At 39.5% G+C, this 14,582-nt stretch overlaps 1 protein-coding gene across 6 annotated transcripts in view; it reads left to right on the top strand.

Annotated features, from left to right (window-relative positions):
* ENOX1 (ecto-NOX disulfide-thiol exchanger 1) overlaps positions 1-14,582 on the top strand; it is a 365,499-nt gene that overhangs the window by 114,095 nt on the left and 236,822 nt on the right. For all 6 annotated transcript variants that reach the window (XM_017815136.1, XM_017815141.1, XM_017815140.1 and 3 more), the window contains one exon: positions 3,867-3,944. The gene's annotated coding sequence lies outside the window, so the exon portion shown is untranslated. The remainder of the gene's footprint in view (positions 1-3,866; positions 3,945-14,582) is intronic.

The raw sequence follows: 14,582 nt of genomic DNA, 5'->3' as shown, positions 1-14,582 counted from the left end.
CTGGAGTAAGCGGCTGTAAGTGTTGGGTAAAGCACATTTTGGAAATGCCAATTCCCTTTATTGGGCAGGTTCAGGAGGGCTGCTTGGCAGCACGCCCAGTGGATTTGTCACTCGGGAGTGGGCATTGCCTGGGTTATTCGTTGTGTTTGCAACATTTCTGTGACATTCCCTCCTTCCTGCAGGTGATGTGCAGGATAAAAGATGGCTGTTATAGCTGGAGTCTTGTTCATCTGCATCCCACCTTCCACTTGCCTTCTGCCCTTCCCTCTCCCAAAGGCACACTCTGCTGTCATCAGCATGCAGTTATGGGTCTGTAAAAATGTTCTGTGATCTGAACAGCCAGCCAAAGGCTTCAGCAGCTGTTGTGATGGACCAGATACTGCTGGAGCAAGGGAATGAAGATAGTATGAATGTCTGTGTCATTCATTCCCTTCAGAAAATTGCCCTATTTTTGTATAGAAAATAGATAAGAGTCCCCAAATATTGCCTTCGATAATCTACTTGAATTATTATGTAGTTCTCAGATACCTCTTTATGAGCTGGGAGGCCTGGCTTGGAGGTCAAATACCCAGGAAGATGGGCTCTAGCAGTTATTCTACAGCAATTAAGCACAATCAGTTATACTCAAAGCAACCTCTTCTTTACCAGCACGAACTACAAGCTGTACCCTTCAGAGCTGTGCCAACCCCCTCCACAAGTGCCAGCATTGATCCAGCTGCAGAAACTTCCCACAACTGATGGTGAACAGTTGGAAACTGTCAGTTTTCAAAATGTTTATGGCCACAGGTTTCTGAAGAGATAACAGTTGTCCTGTGTTGCATGCTGGCTTCGGGTTAAGCTATTCTTTATCACTCTGATGTTCTACAGACACCGCCGGTTACCCCCAGGTTTGCAGCCCCAGCTTCTCTCACCATTTAATGTGTATTTTATGAGCCCAGAGATGATGCTGCAGAGAGTGGAGCTGTGCCAAAAAGAGTTGTTCCTGCTTGTCTTCATCCTTGATTGTTTTTTTTTTTTTCTGTACTTGTGGCAGCTGAAGGAGGGGAATGCTGTAGCTGTGTCAAGAAAAAGCTGCCTAAACGGCTTTGTAGTGTAATGGCTGGTACACAAATTTACTACTGCCCCAGAGCAATGTGTCAGCTGTGTGTCTTAGGGTTCTCGTGTACCAACTCTTCCCATTGCTTCTAAGAGAAACTGCACCAGTCTGTGGTGGTCTGTTAGAAGTCTGCAAGTGGTACTGGCTGACAGCATTTATTTGGGGACTGGCTTGCAAAGACTCCAGAGATTTTTCAAGTTTTTTATCCCAGGTGGGATCAAATCAGTTGCTTGTGCCCTGTGAGACAGACCAACAATGTCCTCCATCTGCCAGCAGCTCAGTGGGTCTTGGGTAGAAGGCCAAGGTGCTAAGCCACGAATTTCAGAAGTGTATTTTGTACGTAATGCTTTATAGCTAACTTAAAGGTGAACTGTTAATTTGGATGAGGCAACTGTGTGTTAAGTAGGATGAAGCTGTTGCAAGAAAACATCTTCCTTCCGAGAAAATCCCTTCCTGTAGGCGAGTCTTCAGTCATCTGTGTAACCTTTGTCATCCTCTCCTCCTTGGAGAGTCTTCTCTGTGACCTTTGCTATTCTACCAAGGCGCCTCATAAATTATTATTCTTTTAAATGGCACTTAGGCTGTCGTAGTGGCTGCTAGACTTGAAGATTTGCAGTCTACCCTGTAATTTTGAGAGGAAAAAAAAATGGTTAAGTGACAGAAGAAATATTGTACTTCACGATAAAACTACTTTTGTGTTTCATTTTCTGCTCAAGTCATTCATATCCCTGTCACTAACCTCATTCAGGTCAAGGGCTTGAGGCAGAGATTGGGCATAATATTTTTGGTCAGACTGATGCATTTGAGTATTACAAACATCTATAATTTTGAAATTGAAATGAACATTGTGTTAAATCCTCAGGCAAATATTATTAAGGCATAATAGATTGCCGAAGTTTACATTTCTTTTGGCAATTCAGGCCCAGGCTCTGTTGGCTGGTTATTCCAGACATTAATGAACCTGTTCACACAAAGGGAGCTCCTCCTTATGGATGCAGATTAGATCCTGCATCCTGCAAACTTCACAGGAAAATCTGTGACCCAAGTAGCTGAAATAACAATGAAAAAATTAATCAGGCACACATTAAAATTGAAGCATGGAAGAAAACATCTGCAGCAATCTGGGTAACATACTTGCAGTGCTGTTTTGCCAGCTTACATCTGGAGTGGTTCATGAGAAGAGAACAGATGCTAGTGTGAAATAGGTCATCATAGCAGCAGGGCATCGGAACAGAGGCATTTCTTTTTTTCTTGCAGTAACAGCTATTTCTTTTTATTCACACTCATTATGAAAATGTTAGCCAAGTCTGAAATGTGAATGCATGTATTGTGACAAGACAGTACTCTTAAAGGACATAAAGGTAAAAAATAACCTAAGGAGAAGTCTTCAGAGAAGCAGCCCTTTTGCAGTACACACTGAGTATTCTTTAACAAACATGATGGCTATTTTTTGTTAAGATTATGATTTTTTCCCCTTGCTTTATTTAAGTATTTAGTAGAGATGTTGCTAAATGCCATCTTGCTGGCAAATGCCCAGAAGCGGAGATGCTAATTCAGGGGAGTTTCATCAGTCATTTCAAAAGAGAGGTCACACAGATAAGAAAAATGAACAGTACACAGTATGTGAAGCAGTGACATTCAATGAGTCCTTGTCACTAGCAGCCATTAGCACGGAGGCCTGCTGTTATGTTTCAGTGATTTTCTTGACCAAGCAGGGAGCCTTTGGAGCACTGTAGCAGTTAATACCATACAAGTTATTGTTTCTTTCTTCAACGCTTTGTATTTTTAGTGCCATTTAGATGTTTCTCTGTCCCCTTGTGCATCTAAAATTTTAAAGAGAACCAAAGAATGCATAATTTATATCTCTCCCAGAGGTAATGGAGTGACTCAATGTCCGTGAAGGGGATGATTTTAAATTTCATGTCTTATGCAAGAGATGATTTTTATATGAAAAGTGCAAAAATTGGCCTCAGGGATACCCAGATAATTACCCTTACAGCAACAGGTGTGGACTCCAGAGGGGATTATAGCAGAAAGCTTTAGTGCATGTGTATCATCGTCCCTTGTGTATCATGGTATCATGGCTGGCATGATCGAAAACTTAGCAACTGATAGATCTCAGGGAATATGACTTATGTTTTGAGTAGGAATAGCACATACAGGAGGTTAAGAAGACAGGTTTGCTTTGACTCTGTTGAAGAATTCATGCAAGATGTAAGGCATTTGCTTAGTGCTGAAATTCTTTCCTTCATTTAAAGGATAAAACAATTGTTTGTTGATGTTGGGCAGAACGCATCAGTACATGCTTTGTCACACAGCACAGTTCCACTAGACTATTTCTGGTTTCATTTACCAAAATCCTAGAAGTGCCATGGCTAGAAATAAATGTACACATCTTTGATATGCTATGTGTTTGAAAATGCACTTTAAGGTCTGTATTACAGACAGTTCAAAGGGAATATAAATTGGTGCAGTATTCATTCTTTTTTCTTTTCTTTCTAATCCAGTCTCACATATTCATTGCATTTTTATGCCAATGGTTTTCAATAACTTGTCTTTAAAAACAACTCACCACTTTGTATTTTATTTAACTTGAACTTTGCTGTGTTTAAATGATTGTTATGATCTAGCTACCGTAGTTTACAGTGTTTAACATCCTCTAAACCAAATCTACACTGATACTTAGCATTGCGTATCCAAGGAAACAGCTGATAATATTTGCTTTTCCTTTGGAAACTCTAGTTTTAACTATTCTTTCCACTTCTTGCAGGATTGACCATGAGAATTGGTAACATTCCTTTGGAAATACTGTGATGGGGCCACTGAGAAGTTACTTTCCTGCATACAGGTATGTAAACTGAATTGCATTCTGATTTTTTGTCGTGGTTTAGGAATGGTATTCTCCAATTTAGTATTCCCACTGAAACCACTCCAAACCATGTGCCGATTGCTCACTTCCCCCTTCCTCTCCTCCTCCCCTGTGACAGACTGGAGAGGAGAACTGGAGGCACAAAAGGTAAAGATCAGTGGTTGAGATAAGAACAATTTACTGGAAACGGTAAGGAGATAAGAAATCACCAGTGACAGCAACAGTACTAATAAAAGAGTGTACAAGAAAAAGAAACATCATTGCTCAGCGTGCAGAAACCCCAAATAATGCAAGACTGCTCCTTCTGCCATGCTACCCTGACCCAGAAGTGAGCCCTCCTCCCCATCCCTGGAAAATGATATGAGGTGTTATAGAATACCCTCTGGGTCCTAGCCATGCCCTCTTTTGGCTACTGCAAAAATTAACCCTGTCCTGGATGGAACGAGGACACTATTTCAGCATCTAGACTCCTGTGCTAACGCGTTATCTTTTTTATCTTGAATGCATGCAAACCAAATTTAATTATAATCTGGAGAAAGTGTTGTGAAAAAATTATTTTTGTTTCTTGCAATATGCTTAGGACATAACTCTGTTCTGTTACTATTGTGTAGATGTAGAATAATGCATTCATCTTTCCTTTGAGGTGAATTACTGCAGTTCATGGAGTTGAACTGCAGAAAGGAATTGGACCTGTATGTCATTTTCTTCTCACTGCTATGCCTTTCAGTGTGTTTTGAAACTACATTACCCTAAAAGGCCCTGCAGTCGATTGCTCCCACCCAAGTTGCTAATATGTGAGCAGCTGACCCATCTATAGTTATAACTATAGATGTTTTGAGAAGCACACTTAGCAAAGGGTCAGCAGAATTACTGAGGCTTTCAGGTCAGGAGAAGCTCAGGTTCATGGAAAGTTTAAGAAAATTAAAATAATCAAAGGGTTGTATTTAAGAGACTGTAAAAGGAGCAGAATATTAATGGATTGATTCCTCTAGTGTCATCACGGCAAGGAGCAGAGAGGAGCCTGTAGCTAATTCTATGTTCTTGTCAGCTGGAACAATAGTGTTATAAGCACTGTGGCCCACGATTGCTCTGATTTAGAGGGTAGAAAACACTCCTCTGCATTTCAATATGCTTTTCTATGCAGCTGTTAGAGAAAGATTTGAGGTCTGGGTTCACCGTCCCTGGAGGTTTTTAAGATGAGATTGGATGTGGCACTTAGTGCCTTGGTCTAGTAACCACAGCGATGCTTGATCAAGGGTTGGACTTGATGATCTTGGAGATCTTTTCCAACCTGGTTGATTGTATGATTCTATGATTTCTTACTGCTTTCAAAGGTAGTATTGAGCAGCATTTTTATAGAAATCTTCTCAGAAAAACCTGTGGGAATCAACTTTTCCATCTGGATGGTCATACACTGCTATTGGTCATACTCAAGGTCTGTGGGAGTTGTATGTCATCCTAAACAATAATTTTCAAAACTGTTCATTTTGGAATATGTTTCATTTCATCTGCTTGTTTTAGTTTGGAATGCTTTGGGTGTTACTGCTGTCCTTTTTGCCTCTGTAGTCACATACTATTCTATTACACTGTAGGAATTCTGCAGGGAAAGTGGCCTGTAAACCTCACACAAAAAAAATATCAGATGGACTAAGGGGATGAGAGGTATCCAAAACAACTTTTAATTTGTTCTTGGAAATGATTATGATTTGGTAATATCTTTTAAAACCAACACAGCTCCAAGATGCTTTAGGAACTCTGAACCTAGATGTAAACTTCACACAAGGCTACAGCTTGTGTAATGAATAAAGGCCCTACATCAGACTGATCAAGATATTGCAGAGACAAATCTGATAGTGGTGCCTTGGGCCTGTGTTGAGTGAAAGCTCCATGTTCAAAAATAAGTAGCTTTTCAGTGTAATTGAACAACTGTTGAATGATCTGTGTCATCCTAAGGCTTTGACTGCACTGTTTCTTTCTTTAATAACGATGTCCCCTAGGGCAATATTCATGGTTTTCTTTGGCAGGGGGTGGAGAGAAAGAAGTGCAAACACTGAAAGACATTTAGGATAAAGGGAGAAAACTAGAGGCAGTATTGGCATTTGGGTTGTAAATTCTTTACTAGCAGCAACAGCAGCTTTATGAAAATCTTCCTTTTCAGATCTACGAGTGTTTTTTGAATCAAGGCTCACCTAAGACTTCCAAGAGTTACTGTTGAAATTGCCAAAGCAAAGTGTTGTTAAACCTGTGTTTTAAAAATTTGATACAAATGTAGTCAACAGCTGCTATGTGGAGAAAGCTTAGACATCATTCATCTAAAACACATTTTAAAAATGTCCTTATTCACAAGTCTGATTCCTGAAGAATTGCGATGTACATACAAATTAGTATCATGTCATTTAGAAAGAGGATAAATATCATATTAATTTGATACATGTACATATTAGATGTATGTATACTAAGTGGCATAAAATAGTTTGGGTATGGGTGTGCTCCACGTTCATCATAATGCAGAAGCCAAGGAAAACCAATTAAGTTAAAAGGCAAGACAGTTCTACTGAAAAGGAGATAGAAGGTGAAACTTCCCTTTGGAAAATATTGCCCCGAGGTATTATCAAAAGGTATCACAAGAAATAGATATTTACTTCAATAGGAATGCCATCATAGATGTATTTTTCATATTACACATTTATTAAGCAGTTACAGCAGTTACACAGCAGTTGCCTGATGGAAGGTTGAACTCAACAATCCTCAGCCTGGGATTTCGGTGAAGCTTCTTCTGCAACTGTGTAGATATCTCTTGTACCACTTCTCTGCAGCATCTGCATCAGAGGATAGTGATCTAGTTAAATAATTAGTTTAACCTAGGTCAGCTTTTTCCATTTATCCCATGTCTTTCACTGCAAATCTCATGGGGTTTTTTTTATTTGTAAGTGTCTCCTCCTCTTTCACAGTTCTTGTTTTCTTAATCTCTCTTTTATTTCTTGCCTATGAACCCTCAACCCAGCCTCCAGAGAAGCCTCTTTTTCTCTGACACTTTTATTACTTGTTCTTGCTTTGGTGGAGTTTTTTCTATTGGGGTTACTAAATACCTCTTGGGGTGTCCTCAAACCTTTGCCCTTGACACTCTTATGGTTAAACAAGTGTCTTAGTTTTATGGAGAGTAGGGAAAAACAAAAGTGGTGAAAACAGTTCATGGCCACCACATGGGATGGGAAGCCTCTGACTCCTGGGGCTGGGCTCATCTGCTATGTCCTCCTGTTAAAACATCCTGGGCACATGGTCAGCCTGGGCTGGCTCTTGCGGGAGTTTGGTGGAGGGAGCACTGCTCCGTTATCTTGCTGTTTCTTCAGCAAAGAAATCACAACTGGCAAAATACCAATCTGTCAAAAAACATGGGAAGGAGAGGGAGGAAGGAAGGGAAGAGCCTAGGGAGAGCACTTTTCCACCTGAGTGTGTAATCATAGCAACCATACTTTAATCTGTGTACCAGCACTGCACATGGACCTGCTGCCACTGCATTAGATACACGTGCCTGCCTTAAAGCCATGCTGCCAGAAAGGCCAAACCTTCTGTGCCACCAGACTTTGCTCAGGGCACAGCTGTCCCACCAGAGGCTTCAATGCAGGGCTGCAAAGAGAAAGCAGGTAGAGCTGATGCACAAACCTGAACCATGGAGGAGCATGTTATCTTTGTGCACCTTATATATGTAAATTGCCTGGCTACAAAAAGGAAGAGAGGAAAGGGAATGTTACTACCTGGAAATGTTCCATGTGTGCATTTGACACATACGTTTGAATTATTGAAAAGATGGAAACCAAATAGTTTGGTAGCTGGAGAAAATCTATAAGCTAGAGTCTTGAAGGGAATGTGTGAGAATAAAATGGGAAGATGGGGGAAGTAAATCTCACAAAACTGCCATGGAGGGACAGTTACATTTTATTAAAACAGAAATTCAAACCAGACTGTGATTTTATAAAGACTGTTGTGTCCAAATCATGAGTTGTATGTGCAAGCTAATGTAAACACATCGAAGATGGTGCAAGGACTCAAGCACAAGTATTATGAGGACTGACTGAGTGGTCAGGATGGGAGTGTTCAGTCTGTAGAAAAGGAGGTGCAGGGGAGATCTTATTGTTCTCTACAACCTGAAAGGAGATTGAAGCGAGGCAGAAGTCGGTCTCTTCTCCCATGTAACAGGCGGTAGGGTGAGAGGATAAAGCCTCAGATTTAAACCAGGGAAGGTTTAAATTGGATATTCAGAAAAATTTATTCATGGAAAGGATTGTCCAGCATTGGAACAGGCTGTCCAGGGGGGTGGTAGAATCATCATTCCTGGAAGTGTTCAAACAACATGGGGATGTGGCACTTAGGGACATGGTTTAGTGGTGAACATGGCCATGCTCAATTAACGGTTGGACTTGATGATCTTGGAGGTCTTTTCCAAACTTAACAATTCTATGATTCTATATACATTTTTTACTTTTATTTTTGAATGATGATTCAGAGCACCTGTGCCCTTCCACCTGGTTTTTTATTGCCCACAGCAAGACATGGAGCAAGTGATTATTAGAAAAACTAAAATGGCATTTTGCTTACCTGAGTAAGAGCTGTGGCCAGAGATACTGCAAATATGGATACAGGGAAAACAAATCAACCACCAACCCAGACTGCAGATTCACCTTTCACTGGTTTTTGTGTTTTGAGTTCTTTTCAAGGTATTTCTAGAAATGGTGGCAAGTGCTTCCTCTGCTGGAGGAACAGCCCAGAAGCATGCTTAAATACCTCCCTGTTATGTTACTGATAGCTACTGCCCAGAAGAATGGGAATAGCTGAGAGACTCCCACAAACTACACAAAGTGTCCATAGACTCAGATTAGGAGTAAAGCTCTTTACTACCCTCACTCCAGTGCCATCATCTTGTGCTTCGAAGTGGCAATTAGGTGATAATCTTTGCTGATCTTAACTCCTGGGACGTAACACAAAAAGAAGGGAGATCTTTAGTGTCAGCAGTCAAGAACAACTTAGGGACAGCAAAGATAATTTGGCTCATTCGCCTTCATTACCAACAAGAGCAAAGTTGTCTAGATAATCGGTGATTATTTACCTAATCTTCCAGTAAGGAATATTTCAATGCCACCCCATGTAGTCTCTTCCAGGGCTACACAACACTTGGGTATTTCTGAAATCCAGGTATTGGATTATGCTCTATTTGCTCCATAGGAAGCCATTTGGTGTCTTATTTATAGTGAGGATATACAGTTGAACATAACTTTCTTTATGGTAATCTCTCAAATATTAGAAGGAAAAATTACTTTACATGGTAGCTGATTTAATTTGTTTATCTATTTTTCAGAATAAGCATTTGCAGATCTTATATGTCCTATTCCAAACACTTTTCTTCCTGTCTTTCTCCCATTTACCTGTACCCTTCCATGCACTGCTAATTTCTTGACACAAGTGCCACCATTAAGAAGCTGAATATAGTCACTATGACTTTCAGATGGATACAAATTATGTAAAATAAGCACAGAATTTAAAAGCTCAATAATTAATTATGGAGATATACCCTCAATTAAAATGACCCCAGTCGATATTGTGCCTCAGTTTTGTCTAGATGGAGTCACTACTAGTGTCTTCTCTTTGTTCCATTTGTTAAGCTCTCTCAGTATGATACTAGGTAATGAACGACATTGTTAGAGAAGCACTAAGTGTGCAACTGATAGCTATCAGCATATGGATAATGACCCATCTTGCACCTTTTCATTGTCCACCTTCTGGCTGCACAGAGATATCTAAACAATAGATGAGATGAAATGGTGGCCATAGCACATTTCAGAGACAATAATTGTCCATTTAGGTCCCTTTAAAAGAAAGACAGCAAAGAACTGCTAAGTTTTCTGTGCCTGAGGCCCTCAGAAGAATCAGTCACACATCATGAATAATAATAATAATAATAGAAGAGGGAGGACAGCTGCTCAAGTGAACAGCATCAGTATTGACACCTTCCAGGAGGAGTAATCCCCTTGACCAAAGCAGGTGTCACAGCAGGATAAAAGTCATAAACTACAGATCCAGTGAAAGTCTGTTGCCATATACGGAAAGATACAAATTGATTTCACTTCTGAAAGGCAGTTAAAACATCTTCTCCAGCTAAGAGGAGAAATCCACTGTCACCTTTACTGTCCAAGTCTCCAGAAGCAGCAGTGAAACTTGGAAGAGACAGTACTTAAAAAATGAAGACTGTTCAGATGGCTAAGTGACAACCAAAATGAACAATTAGAAAACAATCCTTATTTTTTTTTCCATCACAGCCCAGCAGAATGTTGGCAGGTTTATGTCCTTTCTCTCCTGCTTTTTAGCTAAAGTATGAAGAAAGGCTACCCATTCAAACAGTAAACATTAAAGGATTTTTTTGGATTAGTGTACATGATAACCAATCATAGAATCTTAGAATCATTTAGATTGAAAAAAACATTTAAGATCATCAAGTCCAACTGTTAATCTGGTGCTGCCAAGTCCACCACTAAACGGTATCCCTAAGTGCCACATAGCACTTCTAGGATTGAGGGTCCCAAGATATACTGCTCCAGAATGACTCAGGTTTCTAGGGTCACTTATCGTTTCAGTAAAGGGAAAATACAGACAAAGTGACTACTCAATGCCACAAATAAAAAAAAAAAAACAAAACAAAAAACCAAGCAAACAAAAAAAGAAAAACTTAAAGGAAACCACATCAACTTTAATATGGTTGGTTGACTCTACAGAAGAAATGATCCAAAAGTGGCTGTCGGCAACCATTCAGGAAAGACTGTGTTCCTACTTAATGTCATTGATCCCACATTCGGAAAAACAAACAAACAAAAAAACCCCTGAATATTGTGTTCAAGAGATATTCTAAGAATCTGAGGAAAACTTGACCAAGCAGTTTGCTCAAAGAGCAAAAATGAAAGTAGATAGATGAAAGAATATCTTGGGTCAAGCTACTTATTAACTTTGAGCTTTTCAGAACATTATTAAAAATTAACTAAGGAAAAGGTAATACATACTATTGCCTAAAATATCTCAGAAGTAAAAAAATTGTTCTTCATCTAAGTAGCCACACTTTTTTTTCCTAAAATTATCCTAGAAAATTAGGAAGTAGCTTGAGGGCCCTGCAGCTGCATCAGCTATACTGACACTTTTCCCATCAGATCAGTGGCTGATCCATTTCCAAGGGCCTCCAGTGATAGAGAGTCTCTGGGGAATTCATTCCAATGCCTAAATTTCCTTACTATTAGAAAAATGCTTTTTTTTCTTTTCATAACATGCAAGCTACTTCTGTTCTACCTGCAGTGAACAGGAATAGATTATTCCCTTTTTTCTTGCAACCATATTTGAGACCTTCAGGATCTTTTGTCATGTTTCCCTAAGTTTTGTCTTCTTTGGATTAATCAACAAATTAGCCCTTCAATTTTTTTGTTGTGCTTTGTAGAGTACTCGCTGTTAGTTGGTCACATCCTCCTCAAAATGTGGCATCCAACACTTTACCTCAGGTTATGGTTGAAGTCTTTCCAAAGTGAAGTAAAAAAGGAGAATTCCCTCACAAGTCTTGTAGATAACATTCTCCTTTATATTTCCAATCTGATATTCATACATAGGTGACAGTGACTCAGTTGAAGCTTCTGATCTACTAGATAACCTCAGGTCCTTCATAGTAAAACTAATCTTGTTTGAGCATTTGGTGAGTTGACTGTTTCTGACCTCAGCTCTCAAAGTTAATTGCCAGCAGCTCCAAGATTTTCTCTGTCGGTGATCTACGTATTCCAGGGTGAAATTCATAAGATCTAGACAATTTGAAATATTTTAACTTATCTCAGTTCTCTTTAATATACTTTGTCCTTTTATGAACTGAATTGCTACTTCTTTGTCTTCAGTGTTAACTGTTGTGGCTTTCTAGTCACTGCTGATCCTAAAAATAATTTTCCCTCCCACTGAGTGGTAAATGAACTCTTTCTTCTCGGTATTGCTAATAACAGTTTCTTACTATTGTACTTAGTGATTTTCTTAGAAAGGTTTTCTACCTTTGAAGCCCCCAACAGAAGTACATGGAGATGTTACACAAACTAGAGGAAGGGAAGACAAAGTACAGTTTTCATAATATGGGACTTCACAGAGGCACTAGATTTACAAGTGCAATTGAACATAGTTACAACAGTACTTGACAGGTAGCACACAGATGTCCCTATTCTTACAGTCTCAATGTAAACCTGACTTGATCTAATTGAAACAAGAACAAGCACCAAAGAGAATAAAGAAAAATGTTTCAGAGGGACCAAAGTTCTTGAAAGCCAAGGTCAAATCCTCAGGAGAGAGCTGAGTCTGAAATATGGCATCCTGTTTGTAAAATTGACTGATATCCAGTGTTTTATTTAGAGGAGACTTAATTTCTTCATTATCCTGTTCTTCTAATGTTTTAGGGCCACCAATTTCCTTTGTAGTTATTCACAGTGTTCTGTGTTTCTGTCATTCCATGAAGATATCCTGAGTGTTCTTACATTTTTTATTTTCTCTTCACACAGCTTTTTTACTTTTTGAGGTGACAAAGAAACAAGGGGACAAGGGAAAGGATTACAGAGTAACAGGTTCAACACATAACTTATTCTGTAACAAGCTTTCATACCTTTGTCCAATATTCCTTTTTTTTTGCTGTTGTTCTTTTTTTTTTGCGGGGGGGGGGGTGATGGAGTTGAGCTATTCAGCAATGTTTCTGAAATCCTGGCCAAAGTTCTGCAGAAGAGCTCCTGTCAGGTTCTCGTGTCTGTCACACATGAGTGAGATCAGTCAACTGCACTATCTGTTCCCAATGAAGTGTAGATATACAGAGAAGGCTGGTTGTTCTCTTGTTCTGGGTCATGAAACATTTTGAATGTCTGATCTTTCTATAATCCTTCTAGGAGCATTTCCCTTTAATGCTAGAGGCCTATGATGCAAGATTTTATAATGGTCAGTCCGGCAATCCTTCCACTATTAATGCATCTTTGATGGCTCTGTGTATAGGTTGAAGTGAGTTGGGATTTCTGTCGGAAAGTTTGTCAAGAGCCATACAGTCAGCAGGCAGCTTGTAGTACCACAGGATGAGCTTTCAGAAAAAAAGTCAGTGTTTGATAGACAAATGTACCATATTATTTTAAGGTCTTTAAGGTTTAAAAAAAACCCTCACAAGTCTACGTGAATGTCCTTCATGACAGTGTTTTGGTTTTTTGAAGATGTTTCACTGTGTGTGCTGAGGACCCACTAGACTGCTGACAGTCTCACCACTGAATGCATGATATGCCTAAGACTGTAGTAGAGCCTAAATCAATGTAGAGAGCTGTAACTGAACAGCCCATGGCCTTGTCTCAGAGACTTTTCCTCACTCCCTTAGTTCTCCATTTGTACTCCCTTCTACAGAATTTCCCCAAAAGTTGAAATCCTTGGTTTATACTTCAGTTTCTCAGGATTCAGATACTCTGTGAGAGTCCATAGATCTATAGCTAAGAGTTAACATCTACGTAGCAGAGGAGCTCCCTCTGTCCATTTTCCAAGCCAACCAGAAGCTGTGTAGCACAGTTAGCATGATGCTGAGTACAAGCTTATAAATTGCTGTGATTGGCAGTGTTCATTAGCTCTGACTCAGTGCAGTTAACTTGGCCTCAGCATTGCTAGTGACTTCTCTCCAACTTTTATGCTGGCTCAAAAGTGGGTTCAAATTTGCCACTGCCCCTGCTCTGCCAGTAAAGGTGTAATAGATGGACAAGTTGAGGTTCAGTTAAAAATAACCACAGTGAACAAAAATCAGACTTGCTCTTTGCTCTTATGCTGCATTTTTATATTATTTTGATACCGTATTGTACAGATCTGATTTTGAAGCATACTGCCTTCAAGTTCTCATTTCCACACTCATCACCAGAGGTTGCCCTCCCTTCAGCAGAGCTTAAAGGCTCAGCAGATTCTTTGTAAATGGGATCTGAGAAATTATTCATGTTAAAAGAACCATTTTTTAAAATGATTTTTTAATGACCCTAATCTGGTTTTGGGTATGGCCAGGCAAATGCTTAAACTGAGGCAGCTGGGGGGATTGTGGTGGAAGGGGGAATGGGTCAGGAAACAAAGGCCTGTGCTACTCACCAACATCTAGAACGTTATATCCCTCAGTGCAGTGCTGTTACCACAGACAAATCCCTCCTCCTTGGTCCCCTTATTTTTACATGTTTTATCTCCGCAGTTTGGTAGCTTATAGGAGCCTGTCCCAAGAGATAAATGGAACAATAAAAAAAGTGAATTTTTAAACTGATGGAAACATTTTTACTAGAAAATTGGGAAATTTGCATGTTCTCAGTACCATTCTGTATTTGTGGCATCACACCTTTCATGACTGCATGATCTCCCCAAAACTTTGCTGCTCATATTCTTTGATCAGTAAGGGAGATGACCAAAAATTTGCACTTTAGGTCTTTCAAGAGGTGAGATAAAGAACAAAAAAATTTTATCTCAGTAAGATTTAACTGTGTGATTCAGTCTGTAGCTGAATCAATTACTTTGGATATCAATAGTATAACAAAATATTCAAGGCCACTTGGGTTTGGCTGTAGAAAATGA

The sequence above is a fragment of the Lepidothrix coronata genome, unplaced genomic scaffold (genome assembly GCF_001604755.1).
Source record: "Lepidothrix coronata isolate B3197 unplaced genomic scaffold, Lepidothrix_coronata-1.0 Scaffold48, whole genome shotgun sequence".
Taxonomy (NCBI): domain Eukaryota; kingdom Metazoa; phylum Chordata; class Aves; order Passeriformes; family Pipridae; genus Lepidothrix; species Lepidothrix coronata.
The sequence above is the reverse complement of the archived record's forward strand: the minus strand, read 5'-3'. Positions and strand labels throughout refer to the sequence as shown.